The sequence below is a fragment of the Haemorhous mexicanus genome, chromosome 31 (assembly GCF_027477595.1).
Source record: "Haemorhous mexicanus isolate bHaeMex1 chromosome 31, bHaeMex1.pri, whole genome shotgun sequence".
Lineage (NCBI taxonomy): Eukaryota > Metazoa > Chordata > Aves > Passeriformes > Fringillidae > Haemorhous > Haemorhous mexicanus.
Genome location: NC_082371.1, coordinates 640,431 through 667,327, shown reverse-complemented (window position 1 = coordinate 667,327; position 26,897 = coordinate 640,431). Strand labels below are relative to the sequence as shown.

At 55.0% G+C, this 26,897-nt stretch overlaps 1 protein-coding gene and 1 pseudogene across 2 annotated transcripts in view; one reads left to right on the top strand and one right to left on the bottom strand.

Moving 5' to 3' along the window:
- The window catches only part of LOC132340336 (Fc receptor-like protein 3), a 377,484-nt gene that overhangs the window by 86,212 nt on the left and 264,375 nt on the right, over window positions 1–26,897 (bottom strand). The gene's annotated exons all lie outside the window — the stretch shown is intronic.
- Window positions 9,803–12,360, top strand: LOC132340106 (Fc receptor-like protein 3; annotated as a pseudogene).

The following is a 26,897-nucleotide window of genomic DNA, read 5'->3' as shown; positions in this document are numbered from 1 at the left end:
CAGGGCCAGTTATGGGCTGGGTGCAGGAACACATGGTGCTCGTCCAGCTGGTTGGTGGCCATGCACTGGCAGGTGCCAGAAATTCCCACATCAATGTCCCCGAGCTCCAGGAGGGGACCCCAGGCCACCTCCTGCCCATTCCACAGCAAGGGAAAGTTGACAGGTGCTGAGCCCACTTGCACCAAGCAGCACAGGGTCATGGGGTCACCTGCGTGCACCTGGTGTGACAGGAGACTGAAGGTGATGGTGGCATTGGCCATGGGCACTGTGGGGCCACAGACAGGGCTGGCACTTGGCAAGGTGGGAGGGGGGTGCCATGGGTGGGGTCACCCCCAGCCCGAGGGTCCCGCTCACCCAGTTCAGCGACATTCAGGGCGTCATTTTCGGTCACGCTGTCCCCATCACTGATCTGGCACCGGTACTTGCCGTTGTCATTGCCCCAAACGTGCCATAGCTCCAGGTGGGACTGGCACCCAGCAGTGCCCCTGAGCCCTCCCGGTGCCAGGAGAAGGACTGGGGACCTGTCTCTGCAGCCACCTCACTGCTCACCACCAGGCGGTCCCTGAGTGCCACCTGTCCCGGGGGGCTGCACTGACAGGGACAACCCTAAGAGTGGGACCCCTGCAGGAGAAGGGGACACACGAGGGATTGGGGACCCAGGAGGGGTGGGGGACATGGGAGGGGAAAGAGGGGCATTTTTGGAGGGGAGTGGAGAGGATCCCAGTGCGCAGAAGGGGACCCTGGGAGGCATGCTGGGACCTGGGGAAAATGGCGAGACCCCATGAAAAGGGGGAGAAACCCAGGCAGGGATGGGGAACCACACAGGAGACTGAAGAGACTAAGGAAATGATTTGGTGTTTAGAGATGGGCGGGTGGACCCAGGGTAGGAAGAGAGACCAGAAGGAGGAGCAGGGGATCTTTGAAGGGGTGGGGAATCCAGGTAGGCTTAGGGAGGACAAAGAGAGGGATGAGGAGTCAGGATGGGGAACGGGGCAGTCATGGGGGAAACCAAGAAAGCAACTTTGGGTGATCCTTTATCCCAAGAGGGATGAAGGATTCAGGCAGTGGTGGGGAAACCTCGGAGGATGTCAGGCTTTCCTGCACTCACTGTGCACTGTCTCTGTCACCAGCTCCAACTCCCTCCCTGTGACACCAAAGCGCTCACCCAGCCCCTGCAGCGGTACTGGCCGCTGTGGTTCAGCTACAGAGGGGACAAGGACAGCTCGGTCCAATCGCTGAGCCCCACCCCAGTTTCTTCCTGTCACGGTTGAAGGACACCGAGGTGACCATGTTGTTTGCCAGCCCTGGCAGCGCAGTGTCACTGTGTCCCCCCTCCAGAAGTGCCAGTGCCGGCGCATGCAGCACCAGCAGGTCTGGGGGACAGAGGAGTCCTGTCACACATGATGGCACTGAGACCCCCCCATTGGGTCACACCCAGTGCACCAGGGGTCCTCAATTCCAACACAGGGCTCCCCCACACTCGGATGATCTGGAATGTCCCCAGAGCAGGGGACAGGCTCTGGTCACACAGGAGATGACCCCTGGAGCGGAGCCCATCCAGAGCCCTTGGGGTCCCCGTGGGTTCCGGGCTGGGGACACCCAAAGCCCCCGTCACCCTTTGGGATTCTCATGTGGGGGCTGCACCCAGTGCCAGGTCTGTCTCACGTGTAGGGGCCGCTCTTGGCGACAGTGAAATTGTTGCGTCTCCTCTGACACCAGCTCTTCCTGTCCTTATATCAGGTGGTGGCCCCTGTGGTCCCTGAGCCCTGGCAGGTCAGTGTCACCCGGTCCCACAGCACCGCCAACTTCCAGGGGGGCTCCACGAGGATCTGGGTGGTCTGGGTGCCTGCAGGTGACAGGGGACACCAGCCTGTCAGGGCCAGAGTGGGGCTGGGGGGAGCGGGGAGGGGCTGTGGCATCCCCTGAGGACTCACCAGTGAGGCTGAGGGTCTGGGCTGGAAGGGAGAAGAGACAGGGCTGGGTGGGGGTGGCACCACGGGGACAGAGGCAAGGGGTCACAGAGTGTTGGGGCCGTCCTCAAACTGTCTCCATGGGGACAGCAGTTCTTGTGAGAAAGTGCATTGAGGTGGTCCCCAAAAGATTTGGGAGAGGCAGGGGACAGGTCTGTGTCACAGCCATCCATGCACCACATCTGTGTGGCAGAGATGCCTTGGGAACAAGGACACTGAGGCCACCCTGGGCTGAGGCAGAACATGGGGACACTGTGGACACCCCGGGCACAAGGACACCACGGACACAGCCCGTGCTGGCCCAGGTCACCCCCACCAGCTCATGATCCCATCCCCATGATCCAATCCCCTTGGCCAAATCTGTTGAGGATTTTTTGCAGATTGAGGAGTTTTTGCTGGACTATGGCCATATTCAGCCGATGAACAATCCAGCCTGCTTGTAATAATGGACAATGGACACATTCACAAACATTGAAAAATGGACATATTCAGAAAAGAGGTCAGTATATCCTTGAAAAAGTTACAAGAAGAAGAGTAATTAGGACTCAGCAGGTTTGTCAGTGAGCTTGGGAAAGTAAGAAAAAAGAGAAGTCATGGGTGGGTGTCAAGGTTTGAGCTTGGCGCAATACCAGTGCCTCCTTGAAAATACTCTTTCTCTGGTATTTACTGTGAGATGTGATCAGAAACAGAGCAGAGCAGGCTCTAGCTTAAGAATGAAAGGAAAAAAAACTTCATTAACCTAGGACTGTAAGGGAAACTCACAGAACACAGGATGAAAGCTTTCCAAATTTCTTCCCCCTCCCCCCACCAGATTTTTAACACATGACAGTAAAACAAAACCTTGGATTTTCAATTCAGTTGCCACCCCTCAGATCACTCACTCTCAGTCTATCACCACCCTTCAGATAATCAATTCTCAGTCTCTCAAGAGGAGAGGAGCCTCTCTTGCACTATGAGCTTTTGCAGGAAACACAGTTGAAACCGCTCGTGTTTCCATATCATACATGGCACCGCCTGGAGAACATTTTTGCCATCGTGACCTCTTCCTTCCATGTCCAGTGCTCTCACCACTGCACATGGACCAGAGCTGCTTCTAGGGTTTTCCTTTTAAGGGTGTTTTCTCCAGCTCCAAAAAGAGCACAGTCCCTCACCTTTGGGACACCTGTGTCCCTCCAAATTAAACCCCCTGGGGCTGAGGGGTCTCGAGAACAGAGACCATCTTCCTCTTCTTCTCTGAAGAATGGAGGGCACCACCTTCCTCTCCCATTGTCTCTGTTCACACACTCCTTCACATCACTGCACTCTCCTGGCTCTGAGCCATTGCCTCCCCCTAAACGCAGTCTCGGTGTCACAGGAACACAAGTGGTTCTGCCCATGGCTATACAAGAAAAGTCCAGCCAAAGGGCCACTTCATCATCTCCTTCCACCTAGGATTCTTCTCAGCTTCTTTCAAACTTCTTTTTCACTTGCACCAACTTGCATCACACGTGCCTATTTCCTATTATCTTGCTATCCCATCACCTCTAGGAGGATCAGCATTTGCAAGGTTTCCATCATCCACAAGAAAAGGGTTTAAAGTCCCAGGCTCTGCCCGTCCATGAACTCCCACAGGAGCCTGCCCTACTGGCCACCCCCCCTTCTCTTTCACGCTGGCAGCCGTGCTATCACAGGCACAGGTTCTCCCCCTCACTCTCCTTCCGGGGGTGGGGGGGGGAGGGGGATGGCTGCTCAAAGCCTCGCAGTGCTCTTCTACCCTTCCATCTCGCAGGGACCTCCTCCCTTCTGTCCCAGGCCCGGCCTACCTCCTCCGGCTGCATGGCCTCCCCTCCCCCACCCAGCTCGGAGCTGGGCAGGGAGGTTTGTTCTCTTCTAGGACCAGAACCAAAGAGAGCTTCCCCCGGGAGTTCACAGCTTTTAACCCCCTCTCTTCTCAGAGGCTTATCCATGCCCTCAGTGGACAAACTAGGTGCCCATATTAAAATCTGAACACCTATTGGTCTGACCACACCATCTTAAAAAAACTAATTTCTTCTCAAACCACGACTGTGGGCCAGACAACCACAGCAATATGCATGAAAAATTAGATGATCCATGCAGCATTCTATTTTAGATGCCTGAACAGTTAGGGTTAACCAATCATGTATTAGCTAGAGACGCGTGGACAGTAGAGACATATTATAAATACAGTCTTTTTAGGGATAATAAATTTGGCTACTGGATCATATTGGTTATGGTGTGATGTCCCTGAACCTCCACACCCTGCACACATCCTCACGGTTCGTGTCACCTTCTGTCCCTGCATCCTAGTTCCCTTGTCCAGCCCCTTATCCCCAGAGCTACCAGAGCCCAAAGGTGCCAGTCACCACATTCCTGTCCCCACAGCCCCATCCCCAAATTCCTGCCCCCAGTTCCTGTGCCCAAAGCCACCCTACATCCCCAGTCCCACCAAGGTCCACTGTGGGTAACATGGACTGGCACTGCTGGCATTGGGGACATCAGGGGACCCCGTAGCTCTCCTGTGCCCACTCCCTTTCCCCATCCCCAAGATGTCAGCCCTGTGTCCGGGGCACTCACCTCACAGGACCAGTGCCACCTTCCTGGCCATCCCGGTGTCCCCAGCCATGTGGACTGGCTGTCACTCACTACTGTGGCCACCGCTCTCCTGGCCGGCAGCTCTTCAGATGAAGAGGAAGGAAGTGAGGTCATGTCTCGTCCCAGCCTGGAGGCAGCCCTTGGTGGAGGCAGGGTGGGGGCAGGATGGCCACAAGCTGGGCACTGGCTGGGGACATGATGGAATAGTCTGGGGACATGGTGGGGGATGTTACTGTCAGGAGTGTGGTGCTCCGGGGATGTGGGGAACCAAGGATGGGTGTCCAGGAGAATGGGGGTCCAGGAGAATTGGGGTCTTCATGCGTGGGGGGATTCAGGGATGGAGATGCGGTGGGAACATGGTCCCCAGGGATTTGGAGTCATGGTACGTGGGTGCCCGGGTGTCGTGGTTTGAGAGGAAATGGTTTTTTTTAGGATGGTGTGGTCACGCCAATCGGTGTCCAGATTTTAATATTGGCACCTGGTTTGTCCACTGAGGGCATGGATATGCCTCTGAGAACACAGGGGGTTAAAAGCTGTGAACTCCCACTGGAAGTTCCTTTTGAGTTCCGGCCCTGGACCAAAGGAGACCTCTCCCCTGTCCAGCTCCGAGCTGGGCAGGGGGGGAGGGGAGCCATGTGGCCGGAGGGAGGTAGGCCAGGCCTGGGCCGAAGGGTGGAGGAGCATTGCACTGCGAGGGCTTCGGGCAGCCATCCCCCATTCCCCCCCCCCGGAGGAAGAGAGAGAGAGCAGACTGTGCCTGTGATAGCGCGGCTGGAGTGAAGGAGAAGGGGGAGGGTGCCCAGCAGGGCAGCCAGCCGTGGGAGTTCATGAACCAAACCGGCAGAGTCTGGGACTTTTAACCCTTCTTGGGACGATGGAAACCTTGCAAATGCTGATTCCTCCTGGAGTTGGTGAGATTGAGAGAAGTTGAGAAGAATCCTAGGTGGGAGGAGATGATGGAGTGGCTTTTGGCTGGACTTTTCTTAGATAGCTATGGACAGAACCCTTGAGTTCCTGTGACACAGAGACTGCATTCTAGGGGGAGGCAATGGCTCAGAGCCAGGAGAGTGCGGTGATGTGAAGGTGTGTGAACAGAGACGACGGGTGAGGAGGGTGGTGGTGGTGCCCTCCGTCTTCGATGAAGAAGAAGAGGAAGATGATCTCTGTTCGAGAGACCCCTCAGCCCCAGGGGGTGAAACATGGGGGGGACAGGTGTCCCAAAAGGAGAGGGACTGTGCTCTTTTTTGGAACTGGACAAAGCATCCTTAAAGAGAAAAACCCTAGAAGCAGCTCTGGTCCATGTGCAGTGGTGAGAGCACTGGACATGGAAGGAAGAGGTCACGATGGCAAAAATGTTCTCCGGGCGGTGCCACACGTGACACGGAAACACGAGAGAAGTTTCGACTGTTTCCTGGGTGAAGTCTGTGGTGCAAGAGGGGCTCCTCTCTTCTCAAAGAACTGAGAACTGATCATCCAAAGAGTGGTAACGGAATTAGGAAATTTGGTGGGGGGAGGAGGAGGAAATTTGGAAGGTTTTCATCCTGTTCTGTGTGTTTTTTTCCCTGTAGTTTTATGTTAATAAAGTTTTTTTCCTTTCAATCATAAGTTAGAGCCTGCTCTGCTCTGTCTCTGATCACATCTCACAGCAGATACCAGGAAAAGAGGTTTTCTCATGGAAGCACTAGCATTTCGCCAGGCTCAGACCATGACACCGGGGAAAAAGGGACACTCGGGAATAGGGGTTCTTGGGGAAGAAGCCCACGGGATGGGATGAAAGCAATGGTGGTGCTGGGCAATTGCAGTCCTGGGATGGGGGTCCCAGGGAGGAGACAGCAAGGCCATGGGGGTCCCATGGTTGGGTTCCCAGGGAAATGGGGTGCCAGGGATAGGTAGTGTATGGGTGGGCACAGGAGTCAGAGCTCCTTCCTGGGGTGCCTCAGATTTTGAGGTGATTGAGAGCCCAGCACAGCCCCCACCCTGCACCACCCCAGGGCTGTCCTGGGATGCTCTGGGTTTCTGCCCCACATACCCTTGCATCAGGTATCCTCATTTCCTGGCTCAGCCATTCTAGGCAACACTTGATGCCCAATTGGTTGACACAAAACTATACATCCAGAGAATAAAAGCAAAATCTTTTCCACACCATTATTTTCCCAATAAAGCATAAATTCAGCAAAATTCAAACTGACAAGGTATAAAATGCTCTGGTTTATAGAATCCATTGAACATTTGCCCTCCCAACAAGTCATTCACAATAAAAACACAAACAAATCACAATGAAGTGAGGCTTTTTGGTTCCCTTTAGCAGCCCCTTGCTGCATCCCAAAGCAGCGTTTGCTTGTGGATAACAAAGAGTGTGGAATCTCCCTGAGTGTCCAACAGCTCCATGGGATTGTTCCCTGCCTGCTGGGCAGAACCCAGCCCCCAAGGAAGCCTTTTCTTGGGCCATCTTTAGGAACTCTTTCTTTTTTTTCTCCCCATTCCCACCCTAAAATTGATTGACTTCCCTTGGAGGAAGGGGAAAAGCTCTGTCCATCCTGGGGACAGTGCACAGGAATCTGTGGAAATGCCCATGTGTGCCTCAGAGTCTGGTTCCCTGGTAAATCCACTCCAGCCTGCCCTGAATTCCCCTGCCTGGGCACTCCCTGCTCCTGCTGTGACACCCCTGTTCCCCAGCCCCTCATGTGCAGCCTCTGCTCAATATTTCCACACTTCTCCCTCTCTTCTGGTGTGCACATCCAGAACCCAAACATTCTTTCTGGGAGGTTCCAAAGGGCTGCAGGTTTTGTTCAAGAAGGAGGGTCCTAGGCAGGTTGTTGAGCAGATTGTTGTGCAATTTGTAGTAGTTCTGGGACTCTCTCAGTTGGTTACCAAGAGGAACAAATGATCAATTGCTGCATTTCTGGACTGGTTCCCCCACAGCTGCCCGTGCAGGGGGGTTTCCAGCCAGCCCTGCTCTGAAAAACATCAAAGGCCCTCGCAGAGCCACTGCTTGGGCTCTCTTTGGGGTTTGTGCTTCTTGCAGAGCTGAGCAAATCACAGGCAGGCCTTTTTCCCCCACAGAATTCTCACCTCTGCAGCAGCTCTAAAGCTGTCAGAATCAAAGCCAAGGGGGCAGGGGGGACCCTGAGGTCCTGGGTGCCACCTGGGGCTGGGCAGAGCAGGGCTGGGCAATGGCCATCCCTGTGCAATGGGGCTGGGCCATGGCTGGGCTCCACCCTTGGATGGCCCCTAGCTTCAATTTGGAGGAGTTTGGGAGCTCCTTCCTGCCCAGGGCTCCATTCCCCAGCTGCTCTTGGTAGCTCAGATCCTGCAGGGGACAAGCAAGAATGGAGAAGTCTGGTCCCTCCCAGAGCTGCCATGCCCCAGGAGAGCACCCCCTTGCCCAGCATGTGTCCCCCCTGGGACAGGATCCCTCCAGGACAGGGGCTCCCTGAATGTACCCCCCCCAGGACAGAACCAAACCCCCCACCATGTGACAAAGGTGTCTAATGGCCTCTTCCTTTTGCTGCAGGAGAGAGAAAGTGAAAGTGTTGTGGGGACTAAAGCTGGACATCTGCATTCTCAACAGCCTCCCCAACGCTCCCTGTGGACCCCTCACCCCTGTTTCCCCCACCCTGGGTTTCCCTCAGGCCATTCCCTGCTCAGGTGCCCCCAGGATCATCAAGGCACAAACTGGGGGCTTGTGAAATTTAGGGTTAAAATGATGGAAATGGTAATAAAGAGATAGAAAAGACACTGCATTCTGGGTGGGCTCAAACCCAGAGCCCTTCAGAATCTGTCTGGGGTGACCCCCAGGCCGCTGGCACCTTTTGAGGGCTGTGCTGGCCTTTGGTAACCCTAAAATCTGTGGCACCCAGGGAAGGAGCTGTGACCTAAGGCCCTTCCTAAGCACTTCCCATCCCTGGAACCCTTATTTCCCCTGGGAATCCAACCATGGGAGCTCCATTCCTTATGTCCCACCCTCTCTGCAACCCCCATCCCACTACTTACATTCCCCAGGATCTCCATGGCCCAGGACCCCATTCCCAAGGAACCCTCTCCTGTTCATTCCAACCCCTGAAATCCCCCTTCCCCAAGAACCTTGATTCTCCCAATAACCCTCATTCCCACAGAATCCCCAATTCCCCTAGCATCCCCATCCCATGACCTCAAATTCCTACATTCCCTTGGGACTCCCATCCCCAAGTCCCCCATTCCCATGGCCCCTCATCCCCAGTGATTCCCCTGCTTCAGGACCACAATTCCCATGGACACCTATCCCTGGCTCCCTAAACAAACCGAGCCCCCCCAATCTTGGGATCCCCAAGTCCCTGTTTGTCTCACCCAGCTTTGTCCTTATTCTGTGCCTACCTTGTGGCCACCCTGCCCCCACCAAGGGCCACCTACACGTGGGGACGGACATGACTTCGCTTCCTTCCCCTTCATCCAAAGAGCCGCTGGCCAGGAGAGCAGTGGCTACAGCAGTGAGTGACAGCCAGTCCACATGGCTGGGGACAGCAGGATGGCTGGGAAGGTGGCACAGGTCCTGTGGGGTGAGTGCCCTGGGCGCAGGCCTGACACCATGGGGATGCAGAAGGGAGGGGGCACAGGAGGGCACAGGGGGGCTGCAGGGTCGCCTGATGTCCCCAATGCCAGCAGTGACACTCCATGTTACCCACAGTGGACCTTGGTGGGACTGGGGATGTAGGGTGGCTTTGGGGACAGGAACAGGGGGCAGGAATTTTGGGATGGGGATGTGGGGACAGGAATGTGGGGACTGGCACCTTTGGGCTCAGGTAGCTCTGGGGATAGGGACAAGGGAACTGGGATGCAGGGACCGAAGGGGACAAGAACAGTGAGGATGTGGCCATGGGGATGGGATCATGAGCTGGTGGAGGTGACCTGGGCCAGCATGGGCTGTGTCCATGGTGTCCTCATGCCCGGGGTGTCTACCGTGTCCCCATGTTGTGCCTCAGCCCAGGGTGGCCTCGCTGTCCCTGTTCCCAAGGCATCCATGCTACATGGATGTGGTGCGCGGGTGGCTGTGATACAGACATGTCCCGCTGCCTTTCCAAATCTTTTGGGGACCAACCCCGTGCACTTTTTCACAAGAACTGCTGTCCCCATGGGGAGATTTTGGGGACAGCCACCAGACCCCATGTCCCTGTGCTGCTGTCCCTGCAGTGCCACCCCCACCCAGCCCTCTCCCTTCTCCCTTCCAGCCGAAACCCTCAGCCTCCCTGGTGAGTCTTCAGGGGATGCCATGGCCCCATCCTGCTGTCCCCAGCCCCACGCTGGCCCTGGCAGGCTGGTATCCCCTGTCAGCCTCAGGTGCCCAGACTACCCAACTCCTCGTGGAGGCCCCCTGGAGGCCGGCGGTGCTGTGGGACCCGATGACACTGACCTGACAGGGCTTGGGGAGCGCTGGTGCCACCACCTGGTACAAGGACGGGCGGCGATGGTGGCAGCAGGGGCGTGACCGCCTCAGTGTCACCGAGAGTGGCATGTACACGTGAGACAGACCCGACACTGGGCTCAGCCCCCCTGTGACAGTCCTAAATGGTGAGACGGTATCTTAAATGATCAGGGTGGCCCCTGAGCTGTCTGGGTGGGCTCCATTCTGCGGGTGAACTCACTCCTCTCAGCCTCTCGTATGGGGAGAGCTTGTGCCCTGTACACAGGGACATCCCAGTGCACTCCAGTGCACCCAGATGTTTCCGGTGCCACGGGCACCCACCTCGGACCTGTTTCGAGCCCCTTAGTGAGATGGGACCCTCCTGTCCCACAGACCAGCTGGTGCTGCAGGTGCCATCATGGGCGCTGCTGGAGGGGGACAGAGTGACACTGCGCTGCTGGGGCAAGCAGGACAACCGGGTCACCAGGGTGTGATTCTACAGGGATGAGAAAGATCTGGGGGGTGTTCCTCAGGGGAACCGTGCTGCCCCTGTCCCCTCTGCACCTGAACCACAGTGGCCACTAAAGCTGCAGGGGCTTGGTGTGGTCCTGGCCGTCACAGTCAGCAGCAGTGACAGTGACAGTGCAGGGTGAGTACCCCCACGGATTTAACTCCAATCTTCTGACACCCCCAAAGCCACTTTTGTGAGGACTAGGAGTCACAGTCCTCACTTTCCCTCTCCTTCCCAGAGATCTTCCCGGTGCTGGTGCTGGAGAGTCTCCCTGAGCCCACCAAGGGGTCCCACCTGACTCCCAGCTCCCTCAGCACCCCCAGCCCACTGCAGCCCTGAGCCCCCTTCCTGCACATGTTCTACCAGGACAGGCAGGTGGTGGGGGGCTGGCAGGTGTCCCTGCAGCTGCTGATGCCCACCGTGGGAGTCTCCCACTCGGAATTACAGCTGGCAGGTGTGTTCTGAGGCGGGGGGGGGGGCATGCAGGAGAGCAGCGCCCGGCTCCGCATCATGGTGCACAGTGAGTGCAGGGATGGACACAGGGAACCCCCTCAGCCTCCCCAGCTCCCTCAGCAACTCTTGGGGACCCCCAGCCCTCCCTGATACCTGCCCTGGGGCACTCAACGTTTCTTGGATCCCTCCTTGTCTCCCCCCCTCCTTTCTAGGGTCCCTGCTTGGGTCCCCCAGCCTTACATGGGTACCCCCATCCTTCCCAACACCTTTTCTCTGTCCTGCCATCCCTGCCCGGGGTCCCTCCCCAGGTCCCTCCATTCCTGGCTCCTCTCTCCCCATTCCCCACTGGGTCCCCTCCACCCCTCCCTAGGGGCCCCCACCCCTCTCTGAGGTCCCTTCAAGTTCTCCAGTTCCCACCATCCTCTCCCCTGAGTCCCCCTCCTTGTGTCGCCCCCCTCGGTCTTCAGGTGTCTCCTCCCTGAACTCCCCATGCTCCACGGGGTTCCTTTCCAAGCCCCCCCCAATTACTGTGCCCCCTCTCCCTGGCCATCCCCGACCTCCTGTGTCCCTCACTGTCCCCTGCTGTTCCCCCCTACCACTGGGGTTTCACTCTCAGAGGTGTCCTTTTCAGCACAGCCCCCCAGGAGACAGGTGGCACTGGGGGACTGCCTGGTGCTGAGCTCCATGGTGGCCATGGGGACAGGTCCCTTGACCTTATCCTGGCACCAGGAGGGCTTAGGGGCACTGCTGGGCACCAGCCCCTGCCTGGAGCTGTGGCACGTTGGGGACAATGACAGCGGCTGGTACCGGTGCTGGGTCAGTGACAGGGACAGCATGGCCGAGAGTGACGCCCTGAATGTCACTGTCCTAGGTGAGCGGCACCCTTGGGCTGGGAGTGACCCTGCCCACAGCACCCCCATCCCACCTTGCCAAGTGCCAGCCCCGTCTGTGTCCCCTCAGTGCCTGTGGCCAATGCCACCATCACCCTCAGTCCCCTGTTACACCAGGTGTGTGCAGGTGATGCCACCCTGCACTACTCAGTGCAGATGGGCTCAGCCCCTGTCACCTTCACCTGGCTGCACAACGGGCAGCAGGTGGCCCAGGGTCCCCTGCTGGAGCTCAAGGACATCGATGTGGGACATTCGGGAACCTACCAGTGCATGGCCACCTGGGACAGGATGGGCACTGCGTGTTCCAGGCATTCAGCCCAGAGCTGGTCCTGGAGATAATACCTCACTCACGCTGGGTCACAGGTGGGTTCACATGAGGTCGCCAGGGTGTTCAGCACCCCTGGGGTCCAGGGTGACCCCAATGTGTCCCCTCTGACCTCAGCAGTGGCTGTGAATGTCGGCAGGACCCTCCTTTTCCTGTTCCTGCTCCTGGCTGTCATCGGGGGTTGTCACTGGTGGCACCAGCAGGTGGGTGAGCATGGTGGGGGGATGGGGATCCTGGAGTGAGGGGAAGCCCCCAGAGTTGGGGCAGAGATCAGGGATCCATTGGGAATCGGGGCTGCAGTGGGGATTTGGGTGTCCCATGGGTTAGTGGAGCTGGCGAGGTCCCATGAAGTTCCAGGGGTTCCAGTGTCCCCATGGTCATGCCCTTCCCTTTTGTTTGCAGTCACCAGGATGCTCCAAAACAGTTGAGTGGGGGGCTTGGGCTGGGACCTCCTTTCCCTCTCTCCAGACACAACCCAGACCACCCCTTATCCCCACAGGACACCCCCAGAGGAGAGGGCGGTGCTGGACCCACATGTCGTGGTCACTGAGTGGGCAGGGGGTGAGTATAAGGGGTGACAGGGACACGTCACCCACGGGTGTCACCCTCCACCCAGCTCCCCAGAACTGGTGTCACTCTCAGGGGCCCCACGGGTGTCACCCAGTCTTGCCCCCCCTTGGGATCCACAAGGGACCAACGCAGAGCTGTCTGGAACCTCCAACGGACAGCGGAACCCCCGTGACTATGAGAATGTGCTGTCACGCTGGGGGCACTGGGGGGCATTGATTCCCCTCAGGGCCCTTTTCTTCCTCTTCACAGCACCACATGGAGCTCCTCCTTCCCCCTCCCAGTGCTGGGGAGCACATGACCCTTTTCACTCTTATTGTACCCAAAATGCAACTATTGGTTAAACTGCGTGAGAAACAAGACTCACTCATTCAAATTTTAAAATATTTAATAGGGGATAAAAGGGACAGTAAACAGCTGTGCTGGGTGATTGGCAACTGCCAGAGGCACACCGTTGACAACAACAATTCTTCTTACATACCTTTTCATTGTATTGGATAAATACAGACTCAGGAGGGTTATACGTATTTTCAGTTTACATGTTCTGGGAAGCCTTTTGCTTGGTTTGATTCTTGATTCATTTTCATAAAGTACATGCCATCCTGCAGATTAAATTTATATATTTTATGTCCTCACAAGGCCCCCCTGTTCTGTGGTTTGACAGTTCTTGATGACCGAAGTGTCTGTGGTAAATTCCTCTTTGCATTCTTTCTTTCAATATTTATTTACTTGCTGCTTTTCAATGTGTTCTTCTCATACAGATAAGTAACTCCACCAGAACATTAAATCAACATTAGCTATTTCACAAAATAATCTGAGTTATTCTCACCATTGTCACTTAGTTACACAAATAAAGGCATTAGCTACATCTGCAACAGTTAATGTTGTAATACACAAAACATTGTCTCTATCTTGATATTTTAAGAGAGCCTAAACTTGAATATATTTTTCACACTAAAATATATTCTACAGAAATTAGGGTAAAAGGCTGACAAATTGTAGTGTATCAAAGGCAGTTAAAAAGTGATTACAAAGTGTATTGTATCAAAATAATTCATGAAAACCAGTATAATAGAGAAAGCCAGTGACTTCATAGTCATTCATAAAAGGGAGAAGGTGCATTGAAGGGTTTGTTTGATTCCTCCTTACCCTGCTTGGATTTTGTCAGCAATAAATTCAATTCATATCTCTAAATCCGAGGCAGGTTTATCCATGACAGGATTTGATGAGTGATCTCTCCTGCTCCTTGTCTCAACCCAGGAACCCTTTGTTCAATTTTTTCTCCCCATCCAGGTGTGGAGGGCAGTGAGAGAGCGGCTGTGGTGGGTGCGGGGCATCCAGCCATTGTCCATCCACAGCAAGGCAAGGAGGTGGAGGAGGAGGGTCCAGGTCAGGTTGTTGAACAGATTGCTGTGAGACTTGCAGTAGTGCTGGGGCTCTCTCAGTCCCTTGGGCACAGGGACAAAAAGATCAATTGCAGTATTTCCAGACTGGTTCCCCCACAGCTGGCCCTGCAAGGGGTGGTTTCCAGCCAGCCCTGCTCTGAAAACCATCAAAGCCCTCGCAGAGCCACTGCTTGGGCTCCCTTTGGGGTTTGTGCTTCTTGCAGGGCTGAGCAAACCACAGACAGGCCTTTTCCCCCACAGAATTTTCACCTCTGCAGCAGCTCTAAAGTTGCCAGAATCCAAGCCAAGTGGACAAGGGGGGAACCCTGATGTCCTGGCTGCCACCTGAGGCTGGGCAATGGCTGGGCCCCACCCTTGGATGAACACTGCAACAACATCAGCCACTCCACAATATGTATCTCTATCCCAACACTAACAACATCGCAATATTTAATCAACAATATAATCAATAAGGTAATATCAAGTCATATAATATCCAGCAAAAGTCAACTTCCATTCACTTGTTTCTCACAATACATACCAATAAAGAACTGTTATTCCTGTTCCCACATCTTTGCCTAAATCTCCATTGTTGTGGTGTGAAGCTATGTCCTGTCCCTCAGAATATCGGGATAGGATATTGTGCCAACTTCTTCCTTCCCTTCCCCCTGCCCTCTTGCCCTCTTCCTAAGTGCTGTCTGTCAAGTTCCACATTCCAGTAAGGGCATCATGTGATTGGCAGAAGTTCAAAAGATGCTTCTCACACCTGGGGTCATTGGCCTGTCCAGGTGTCATTGTCCCCTGAGACCCTCCCCCTCCCACCTGGTTGGTGGCTCACCTATCCTCTTCCTCCCCCCACCCTGTGGGCTTAAAAGACTCTGAAACCATGCGGTCAGGATTCTGTTGGAGTTGTTACCGAGATTCAGAACTCTGTCACCCTGGAATAAACTCTGGATTTAACCTTCTGGCGGAATCCGCTCTCTTTCTCTTCACCATCGCCTGAACTTTTTCCACTAGAGGTAAACTGAGTTTCTACTTTGCTTGGACTCATTCTGAGTGCCTAGCTGCCAGCCAGCCAAAGGTGTCTCTGAAGGTGAAACATTCACAGCTGCTACCTTTTGAGCACTAGGGCTGGACAAGCCCAGGCACACTCCACTGTGCAATATTGGGATTTTTTATTCCAATATCCATAATTTCAAAGTTATTATAGTTCAGAGAGAAGGGGGTCATATTTTTCATTCCAAGGGAGGTTCCCACCTTGTTCAGCTTCCTTGACAGAGCTGAAGAAAGAAACACTATTCTGCCAGTTTAACCAAAGAGCTGCATTTTTGTCCCAGGAGCAGGGAACTGGGTCCTGTGCCCCTTGGAACTGGGATGGGCAACAGTAAGACACTTTACTGGGAGCACTGGAAGGAGAATTGCAGAGCCACTAAGCACATGGGGTTTAAGAGGAACAAATCTGATTTTGATTTATGCTTTAGCATATGCTACACGTGAGGTGAAAAATGACTCTTTGGGTTGTACATGTGCTGGGAACCCTGTCCCTGGTGAGGCTTCATGCAACAGATGATCAGGGGAGAGAAAGCTTCAGTGATCAGGCTGTTATTGACTCCCACTGGCTGGTGGGACAGATGCCCAGGAAAAATGTATGGGAAAAAATCCCCGGGAAATCAGGCTGTGGGAAGAACCCTTGCAAATAAAAGCAGCAAACTGTGACAGAAGATGAGTGTTTTGCTTTGGGTTTCTTGGAGGGATCAGGGGCTCGCTCAGAGGGTCAGCTTGGCCTTCCTCCCCTGTAGGATTCACATTCTCTGAACCTCGGCGAAGCAGTGAGAGAAGCAAAAAATGATCAAAGCAATTCTTATCTCATTTACTGCTCCTGTGTTGTTCACAAGTGGAATGCATTGTGGAAGTGTCGGCGATGGAGAGAGACGGGGAGACTGACTTGGTGATCAAAATCTGATTTTATTGTGGGATACAAGAGCTTATATACTATTTCAGGGAGACTAGTAATGTGTACTACAATGATTAGGTTAAAATCACATACATAAACTTATGCATGTAACAGTATCTCTTGCTTGCAGAGTTTAATGGGATTTTCTTTTTCTGGTAAACCCGTGTGATTAAATCTTCTTGTAATCTAGGTCTAATTTTCAAGGTTCTGTTTTGCTTTTGCCAAGGCATCCTGTTATCAAATCTCTTATGTTAACCAGGTCCAAAGTCCATCATCCGTCTTGTGTTCCCCAACATTCAAACATGGAAGATTGCTTACCTGAAGGGAATTGGTAATGGGATTCTGGTGTGAGTGTTTTCATGCACTGACCAATTGAATCCAGGTGTGTGTGTGTCAGGACTGTCTGCTGACAGTCATGAGATTCTGTGCAGTGGAGTGCAGTTGAGTGCTTGGCAGATTCAATTTAGGTGTAATGTAATATAATATAGAATAATATAGTATAGTAAACTAATTAATTAGCCTTCTGATAAGATGGAGTCAGATGCATCATTCCTCCCAGACATCAGGCAAAAATATTACCAATACTCTCCCCCTTTGCCTTTTCCTCCCAGTGGTCCTTCTTCCCTGTCTGCACCCATTCTTCCCTGCTTTGCTGCTTCCCCGAGGCAGCTCATTCCTGCTTGTACTGGACGTTCCTTCATTGCTTCCCTGAGGAGCGGATGCTGCCTGCACCCACCCACCGCCTCTGCTGCATTTCCCATGCTGCCCACAGCACCGAGCTTGCTGCAGCTGCCCACCGCAGCACCAGCCCATGGTAGCCAGCCCAGAGCCACCAGTGTCACAGCACCAGCCCGCAGCCAGCCCGCAGCAGCCAGCCTGCAGCCATCACTCACTGATGCCAGAGACATGCAGGTGCCATCCTTTGAGATCACACCCAGCCACTCACAAAAGCCATGTGGGCTCGGCCTGGCTTGCAGCACACACATTTCCATCTGCTGAGCTGATGCCCACAGAGCACCTGGGCTTCTTGTGGTAACACGGTCCCTGTCCTCTGTTTCTCTCTCTATCCCTTTCCCTTTCTAGTCCCTTCTCTCCCCCTTCGGTAAGAACATTTACCCTCCTTTATCAAGAAACAGTGCTCAGATATAATATTGCCACGTTTGTGCTTCATTTTCATCTGAGAAACCTTTCAGAAGGCATCCTCCCCGACTCCCCCTTTTACAGCGGGATTGGACAGGAGTAGTGGGAGGGGGAATGGGGAAGCCCTGGCTGTACTGCAAGCAGTGTGGGGAGAGAATAGTTCAATCACTGAGGGTACTTGGGCGCTTGGATGGGGCTGGGGAGCCCCTGCAGGTATGAGAAAAGGGATTGGGGAGCCCTTGGAGGTAGTGGGAGAGGAAATGGGGAGCACAGAGCATCCTGTGTAGCCTCCCCCTGACCCATGACCTCCTCCCATGGAAGGATGGGCAAGCACAGGAGGCATGGAGGGAGCATCCCCAGTGTCACCCAGTGCCTCCAGCTTCCCAGAGCATCACAACTTTTGGTGTAGATTGTCACAGATGTCGCTGGGTTCCCATGGTTGCCTTTGCATTTCCATATATGTTGACTAAGGATCCTCCACCAGGGGTGGCAGGGGCCCTGGGGGGGGCTGGGGGGACCCTGTGGGAATAAGGGGGTGTGTGGAAGGAGATGGGAAGTCCTGGGGGTTTTGGTAAAAGGTGTATCATGGCTGGAGCCTGCAGTCACCTTTCCTGGTGCTTCCTGGCATCTGCAAAGGAAAACTGGAGGGGTGACTTTGGAGATCCAGGGGCCCCCATCCACCCTTGGGAATGCTAAACCACCACCAGACATACAATTCTCACCAGGACCCCCCAGTATCCCTGATGCCCCCCAATATCCCTGAACCACCCCACTTGCACCAACACCCTGAGCCCCCAGGATTCCAAACCTTGAAGGGAGGGGGACCCCTCATAGAACCCCTAACATCTCTACACAACCCTTCAACAACTCCCCAGGGTGCTGAGCCATGGTCACTGGGGGCTCAGCCCCTCCGAAGTCAGGGGCTGTAGGTGCCGCCCTATGGCCCTCCTTCTCTGGGGACCTGTCCTCCCCTCTCCATGACCCATGTCCCCCCATTGTCACCCACCCACATGGTGCCACCAGTGACAGCCCCCAATGACACCCACGAGCAGGAGCAGGAACAAAAGGGCCCCACCAACCCCTGAGGCCACTGCAAGAAACAGAGGGGGACGCATAAGGATCACCTATTGTGGTAGTCACATGCCCTCTGAACAGAGAGAAGCTGTGAGACAAGCAGAGAAGGAAAACACAATTCTTATCTCGCTTGCTGTGCCTGTGTTGTGCTAAAGTAGAATGCAATATGGAGATTGTTTACCCAGTGTGAGGATGTTTTGTTCCCTTGGCCTATCAGGGCCAAGAAGTGTGTGTGTGTGTTTGGGACTGTCATGGGACAGTCACGAGAGAATTGGAGATGAGTGCAGTTCTGTGCAGTTGTGAGCAGGAGTGTGCATGGCAGTTTCAGTTTAGATGAAATGTACATACATGTATAATAAAGTAATTCATTAGCCTTCTGATGATAGAGTCAGATGCATCATTCTCTCTCCCTTCGTTGTAACATCTTTGATTTAAAATAAACCATCACCCCAGGGGTCCTGCACTCCCTGGTGACCCTGCATAACCCCACCTGTGTCCCTGTGTCCCTGTGGTGTCACCTCCAGGGCCAGCTCTGGGCTGAGTGCTCTGAACATGCCGTGCCCGTCGGCCTGGTTGGTGGCCACACTGGTAGGTGCCTGAATGTTCCACATAGATGGCCCTGAGCTCCAGGAGGTGACCCTGTGCCGCCAGATGTAGGTGACAGGGGCTGAGCTCACCTGCACTATGCAGTGCGGGGTCGCGGGGTCACCTGGGTGCAGCTGGTGTGACAGGGGAGTGAGGGTGACGGTGGCATTGGCAACAGGCACTGGGGTGAGTCAGGGCTGAGGCTGCAGGGAGGGGCTGGCAGCTGGTGTTGGGATAGGGACGTGGGGGATGGGTGGGATGGGGGATGTCAGGGATGTGGTCACACCACAGAGGGGCGAGGGAACACAGGGCACCTCGCAGCTTTAATTCCCTGAGTGGGAGACTCCCATGTCAGGCTCCAGCAACTGCAGGGACCTCTCCAGCCCTGCACCACCTGCCCATAACGGTAGAACACGTGCAGGAGGGGGCTCGGGCCATAGGGGGCTAGGGGTGCTGAGGCAGCTGAGAGTCCCCAGGGGGGACCCCTGGGTGGGCTCAGGGGGACCCTCCAGCACCAGCACTGGGAAGAGCTCTGGGAAGGAGAGCGGAGGGGGATTTGTGAGCCTGGCTCCCTGGAGAGGGGCTGTGGGGGTGTCAGGGTGGCGGCTGTTAGGTGCTACCCCTGCATTGTCACTGTCACGGGCCCTGACTCCTTCCACCCCAGGATCTCACCTAGACTTTGCAGCAATAGCTGCCGCTGTGGGGCAGCTGCAGAGGGGACAGGGACAGCTCGGTGACATCGGGGAACACCTCCAGTTCAGTCTCCTCGCGGTAGAGGCACACCTCGGTGACTGGGCTGTTCAAAGAGCCCCAGCAGCGCAGTGTCACTGTGTCCCCCTCCAGCAGTGCCCGTACTGGCACCTGCACCACCAGCTGGTCTGGGGGACAGAGTGGATTTGTCACATCATAGGGATTTGAAGAGTCCCAGTGACATCAGGACCCCCACTGGGTCACACCCAGTGCACCAGATGTCATCAGTTCCATAAACAGGGTCCTCTCACACTGGGATGCTCTGGGATGTCCCCAGAGCAGGGGACAGTCTCTGTTCACACAGGAGGTGACCCATAGAGCGGAGCCTAACCAGAGCCCTTGGGATCCCTGCGGGTGCCAGGCTGGGGACACCAAAACCCCCCTCACCATTGAAGACTATCAAGGGGGGGGCTGAGCCTAGAGCTGGGTCTGTCACACCCCTCGGTGCCTTTCATGGTGAAAATGCCCTTGTCAGGTCCCTGCTGCCCCTAGCGCTGCCTGTTTCTGTACCAGGTGGTGGCACCAGCGGTCCCCGAGCCCTGGCAGGTCAGTGTCACCCGGTCCCACAGCATCATTAGCCTCCAGGGGGGCTCCACGAGGAGTTGGGTGGTCTGGGCACCTGTGGGTGACAGGGGGCAGCAGCCTGCCAGGGCCACAGCGGGGCTGGGGACAGCGTGGTGGGGACATGGCACCTCCCAAGTGTTGTATTGCACTAAATAGTTTATGTAGTTGTTGTTGTTGCACTGGTGATGGGCAATTTCTACTGGGCATGTTGGGTCAAGTAGACGGGTTTTCCCCCTCCCTCATTACATGGTCTCCCCCTCACATCCCCCCCCTGTTATACACATGGTCTGCTCCATAGGTAATTCGCCCCTCCCCAATGGCATCCCATTGGCTCCGGTCCTCTCTCCCCCACCCCCATCCCCTAGGGTATAAAACCTCCTGTGTGAGAGTTACCTGCCCTCTTTTCTACCTGGGTGACCCCATCACCTGTGTCTTGCACCAAGCCAATAAACAAGATACTTGCACCCACGAGGAGAAGAGCGCCTCTCATCTTTTACTTTCGTCTATGCAGGTCCGTGTGGGCTAGAGTCTTAAGCTAGCCAGATTGGACTCATATAAGGCCCAGGAAAAACATGGATTACCGCACCCAAGGACTCAACAGAGAGGTTGAGGGTCTGGGCTGGAAGGGAGAAGGGACAAGGCTGAGTGGGGGTGGCACCATGGGGACAGCGGCACAGGGGCATGGGGTGTGGGGCCTGTCCCCAAAAGGTCTCCACAGGAGCACTGATGTGGCACAGATGTCTTGAGGGCAGGCACATGTGGCCAAGCCATCTCAGGCTTGGGACCCCGTGTTAGTACAGGTCACCCCTGCCAGCCCCACAGCCACATCCCCAGGGCCCTGTGCCCATGATCCCATTCTCATGGCACCTGTCCCCATGGCCTAAACACATGGTGCTTATCCCCTTGTCCCTGTCCCTGCATCCCTGTGGCACTGTCCCCAAAGCTGCCCCAGCCCCAAGGCTCCTTCTGCCACATCCTTGTCGCGACATGTCCATCCCCCTGTTCCCGTCCCCACATCCCAATTCCCCTGTTCCTTTCCCCACAGCCACCCCAGAACTCTGGTTACACTGGGCTCCATACCCTGCTGGCATTGGGGACCTCAGGAGACCCCGCGGCCCTCCTGTGCCCCCTCCCCTCCCTATCCCCAGGGTGTCAGGCCCGTGCCCAGGGCACTCACACCACAGGACCAGTGCCACCTTCCCGGCCATCCCGATGTTCTCAGCCTTTGTGGTCTGGCTGTCACTTGCTGCTGTGGCCACCACTCCCCTGGCTGGCGGCTCTTCAGATGATGGGGAAGGAAGCGAGGTCAGGTCAGTCCCCATGTAGAGGTGGCCCTTTGTGGGGGCAGGGTGGGGGTAGGGTGGCCACAAGCTGAGCACAGGCTGGGGACATGATGGAATAGTCTGGGGACATGGTGGGGGATGTTACTGTCAGGAGTGTGGTGCTCCGGGGATGTGGGGAACCAAGGATGGGTGTCCAGGAGAATGGGGGTCCAGGAGAATTGGGGTCTTCATGCGTGGGGGGATTCAGGGATGGAGATGCGGTGGGAACATGGTCCCCAGAGATTTGGAGTCATGGCATGTGGGTGCCAGGGTTGATTGTGCAGGGAGAAAAAGGGGACCCTCAGGAATAGGTGTCATGGGGGAAGAAGCAGCCCATGGGATGGTATCAAGGCAATGGTGGTCTTGGGCAATGGCAGTCCTGGGATGGGGGGGCGCCAGGAAGGAGAGACCAAGGCAATGGGGGTCCCATGGTTGGGGTGCCAGGGGAATGGGGGTGCCAGGGAAGGGCAGTGGCTAGGGGCCCAGTGGGTCATAGATCCTTCCCTGGGTACCTCAGATTTTGGGTGACCTATGGCCCAGCACAGGCCCCCTGGGGTGCTCATTTCTTGGCCAGGCATCACATGGGGGTCCTGGGTAGCTCTGGTTCCATGACCTTCCCCACCCTTGAATTTTTCCTCTCTTTTTTAAACTTTTTTCCTTCTTCTCCTCACTTTTTTGCCTTGTCTCCTCCCCTCTGGTTCCTGGCTCAGCAGTCTTAGGGAGCACCTGAGCAGGGAACGGGTTGGGGGGACCCAAGGGAGGGGGAAAATGGGGAGTAGGGGGTGCAGGGAAGCGTGGGGAGGCTGTGGGGGATGGGGTTTTTGGGCTGTGCCCCCTCAACACTTTCCCTTTCCTGTTCAAGAAGGAAGAGGCCGTTTGTCCTGAGTCAGATGGAAAAGAGGGGGTTCTGTCCTGGTGTGGCACACCCAGGGAGTCCTGTCCTGGGGGGGTCCTGTCGCAGGGGGTGACACATCCTGGCATAGGGGGTCCTTTCCCAGGGGGTTGCAGTACCAGAAATGTCCCTGCACATTTTGGGTCAGGCGCCTGTCCCAGGAGTAGCACATCCTGGGGACCCCTGTCAATGCAAGAGTGGGGCCCAGCCATGGCCCAGCCCCACTGCACAGGGATGGCCATTGCCCTGCTCTGCCCAGCCCCAGGTGGCAGCCAGGACCTCAGGGTCCCCCCTGCCCCCTTGGCTTTGATTCTGGCAGCTTTAGAGCTGCTGCAAAGGTGAGAATTCTGTGGGGGAAAAAGGCCTGCCTGTGGTTTGCTCAGCCCTGCAAGAAGCACAAAACCCAAAGGGAGCCCAAGCAGTGGCTCTGGGAGGGCCTTTGATGTTCTTCAGAGCAGGGCTGGCTGGAAACCATCCCCTGCAGGGGCAGCTGTGAGGGAAACCAGTCTGGAAATTCTGCAATTGATCTTTTTGTCCCTGTGCCCAAGGGACTGAGAGAGCCCCAGCACTACTGCAAGTCCCACAGCAATCTGCTCAACAACCTGACCTGGACCCGCCTCCTCCTTGCCTTGCCATGGATGGACAGTGGCTGGATGCCCTGCACCCACCACAGCCGCTCTCTCACTGCCATCTGTACCCTGATGGGGAGAGAAAATTGAAGAAATTGTTTCTGGGTTGAGACAAGGAGCAGGAGAGATCACCCACCAAATCCTGTCACGGGTAAACCTGCCTCGGATTTAGAGATATGAATTGAATTTATTGCTGACAAAATCCGAGCAGGATAAGAAGTCAAATAAACCCTTCAATACACCTTCTCCCTTTTATGAATAACTATGCAGTCATTGGCTCTCACTATTCTATTGGTTTTTCTAAATTTTTTTGGAATAATACACTTTGTAATCACTTTTTAACTGCTTTTGATACACTACGATTTGTCAGCCTTTTTATCCTAATCCCTGTGTAAAATATATATTTTATCATTGATAAATATGTTAGAGTTTAGGCTCTCCCAAAATATCAAGATAGAGACAATGTGCTGTGTATTACAACATTAACTGTTGCAGATGTAGCTAATGTCTTTATTTGTGTAACTAAGTGACAATGGTGAGAATAACTCAGATAATTTTGTGAAATTGCTAATGTTGATTTAATGTACTGGTGGAGTATTTCAGCTGTATGACAAGATAACATTGAAAAGAAGCAGGTAAATAAATACCAAAAGAAAGACTGCAAAGTGGAATTTACTACTGATGCTTTGCTTATCAAGAACTCTCAAACTACAGAACAGGGGGACCTTGTGAGCACATAACATATATAAAATTAATCTGCAGTATGGCATGTACTTTATGAAAATGAATCAAGAGTCAAACCAAGCAAAAGAATTCCTGGAACATGTGAACTGGAAAGAATATTTTAATATGTATAACCCCCCTGTGTATGTATTTAACCAATATAATGAAAAGGGATGTAAGAAGAATTGTTGTAGTTAATGGTGTGCCTCTGGCAGTTGCCAAGCACCCAGCACACTGTTTACTGACCCTTTTATCCCTGTCCTAGTTTAGGGCATATCTGGGAGAGAATCTCCAAAGGGGGGGCCCTCCCGAAAGCAAATCCACACAGCCCCTCCCCCCAGCCGGTTCTGGAAGGATTCCTCAGAGGGAAGTGGAAAGAACCTGTTTATTTAACAGGCATAGCACCCCCCAGCACACAAAGTGAACAATACTGGATGACACCATTTTTTCACCACTCTGAAAAAGATGACAAATTCAGAAAGTCTCTCTTGGGGGTGGTCACTCTGTTACCAGTCCCTCCGGTGCTGGGGCAGCTGCTGCAGGCTGCAAGGTGCAAACTTTTGGGATTCCCAGGTCCCAGTCCAGAGCAGGTTCGAGTGGGTCCAAAAAAGGAAGGAGATACAGTCCAGGGAGAAATTTGGACTGTTTAGCTAAACTAGCTAATGTGTAGAAGCAAGAGCAAGCAGAAGCAAAGCAGAAGCAAGAGCGAGAGCATAGCAAAAAGCCAGGCAAAAAGCAGCACAATGTACTATCTTGTCAGTATGTCCTGCCAGCCATGGGGGAGCAGCTGATAAGAAACCAAAACAAAACATTCATTCTTCAGCGCCAGTCTTGAAGGCACAGAACATAATATCCAGCATAAACATCACACACGAATGGTGATACAAGCATCCTAACATCACCCGAGGATAATCCCTTGCGGTAATCCGTGTTTTTCCTGGGCCTTACATGAGTCCAATCTGGCTAGCTTAAGACTCTAGCCCACACGGACCTGCATAGACGAAGGTAAAAGACGAGAGGCGCTCTTCTCCACGTGGGTGCAAGTATCTTGTTTATTGGCTTGGTGCAAGACACAGGTGATGGGGTCACCCAGGTAGAAAAGAGGGCAGGTAACTCTCACACAGGAGGTTTTATACCCTAGGGGATGGGGGTGGGGGAGAGAGGACCGGAGCCAATGGGATGCCATTGGGGAGGGGCGAATTACCTATGGAGCAGACCACGTGTATAACAGGGGGGGGATGTGAGGGGGAGACCATGTAATGAGGGAGGGGGAAAACCCGTCTACTTGACCCAACATGCCCAGTAGAAATTGCCCATCACCAGTGCAACAACAACAACAACATAAACTATTTAGTGCAATACAACAATCCCTTATTAAACACTTACAAATTTTAAAGAGTGAGCCTTGTTTCTCACACTGTTTAATCAAAAGCTGCATTTTGGGTACAAGAAGAGTGAATAGGGTCATGTGCTCCCCCAGCACTGGAAGGGGGAATGAAGAGTCCCGTGGGGTGCTGGAAAGAGGAGGAAAGGACCCATGGGGGAACTGATGCCCCCCAATGCCCCCCAGTTTCACAGCAAATTCTCGTAGTCACAGGGCTGTCCCTCGCAGGGTCCCGACAGCTCCACGTTGGCCACTTGTAGATCCCAAGGTGGGCCTGGTCCAGGGGCCACCTGTAGGGGCCCTGAGAGTGACACTGGTTGTGGGGACCTGGGTGGGGGGTGACTCCCGTGGGTGACGTGTCCCTGTCCCCCCACCCCCATAGTCACCCCAGGCACACTCAGTGCCCATGACGTGGGAGTCCAGAACTGCCTTCTCCTCCAGGGGGCTGCTGTGGGGATAAAGGGGGGGCTGGGTGGTGTCTGGGGAGGGGGAAATGGGAGTCCCAGCCCAAGCTCCACACTCACCTGTCCTGGGGCTTCCTGGCAGCTGCAAGGGAAAGGGGAGGGGGTGACCATGGGGACCTTGGGAGCCCTGAACCTTCCTGGGACCTTGGCATCTCCAACCACCCATGGGACTCCCAAATCCCCCTTGAAGCCCCAATTCCCACTGAACCCCTGATTCCCCTCGGAAACTCCGAGCACCCCTGAACCCCAAGAGCTTCTGCACCACCGTAGGGTCCTCAACCCCCTGGTTTCTGCCATCCTCTGAGCCTCCAGAACCCCAAGTCTGGCAGGGAGGGGGACCCCAAGCTACCCCAGGATCCCAAAAAGATTCCCCAACATCCTGCACATCTCTCCCGGAGCTCCCCAAACCCTCCAGGAGCTTGCTGTGCTACCCCAATGTTCTTCAACGACCATGCAGGAATGGCTGAGAAGCTCAACCAAGACCCTCCAAATTCCCCCCACATCCCCCAGGACCCCCAGCTGAGGTCACTGTGAGCTGTTTCCCCCAGCTCAGAGACCCTGGGTGCTGGTGATCTCTGCCTCCACTCTGGGGGCTTCCCCTCACTCCCAGACCCCCATCCACCACCATTGTCACCCACCCCGGTGGTGCCACCAGTAACAGCCCCCATGACAGCCAGGAGCAGGACCAGGAACAGGAGGGTCCTGCTGACATTCACAGCCACTGCTGGGGACACAGGGTGACACATCAGGATCACCCATCACCCCTGGGTCCTGAACACCCCAGTGGCCCCATGCGACCCCACTTGTGGTCCAGGGTGAGCAAGGCGTCACCTCCAGGGCCAGCTCAGGGCTGAGTGCCTGGAACACGCGGTGCCCGTCCTGTCCCAGCTGGTTGGTGGCCACGCACTGGTAGGTGCCCGAATGTCCCACATCAATGTCCCTGATCTCCAGGAGGGGACCGCCAGGCACCTCCTTCCCATTGTGCAGCCAGGTGAAGGTGACAGGGGCTGAGCCCACCTGCACCGAGCAGCGCAGGGTCACGGGGTCACCTGCATGCACTTTGTGTGACAGGGGACCAGGGGTGATGGTGGCATTGGCCGTGGGCACTGTGGGGACACAGACAGGGCTGAGGCCACAGGGAGGAGCTGGCAGCCGGTGAGGGGGGATAGGGACAGGGGGGATGAGTGTGGGGGGGATGTTGGGGATGGGGTCACACCACAGAGGGGTGAGGGGACACAGGGCAGAGGCAGGGGACACAAGAAAGTTGTCTGGGGGACATGGTCATCCCCAGGCAGGGGACCCAAGCAGGTTGTGGAGACTCCTCATGCCTATCCCTGTACTCACTG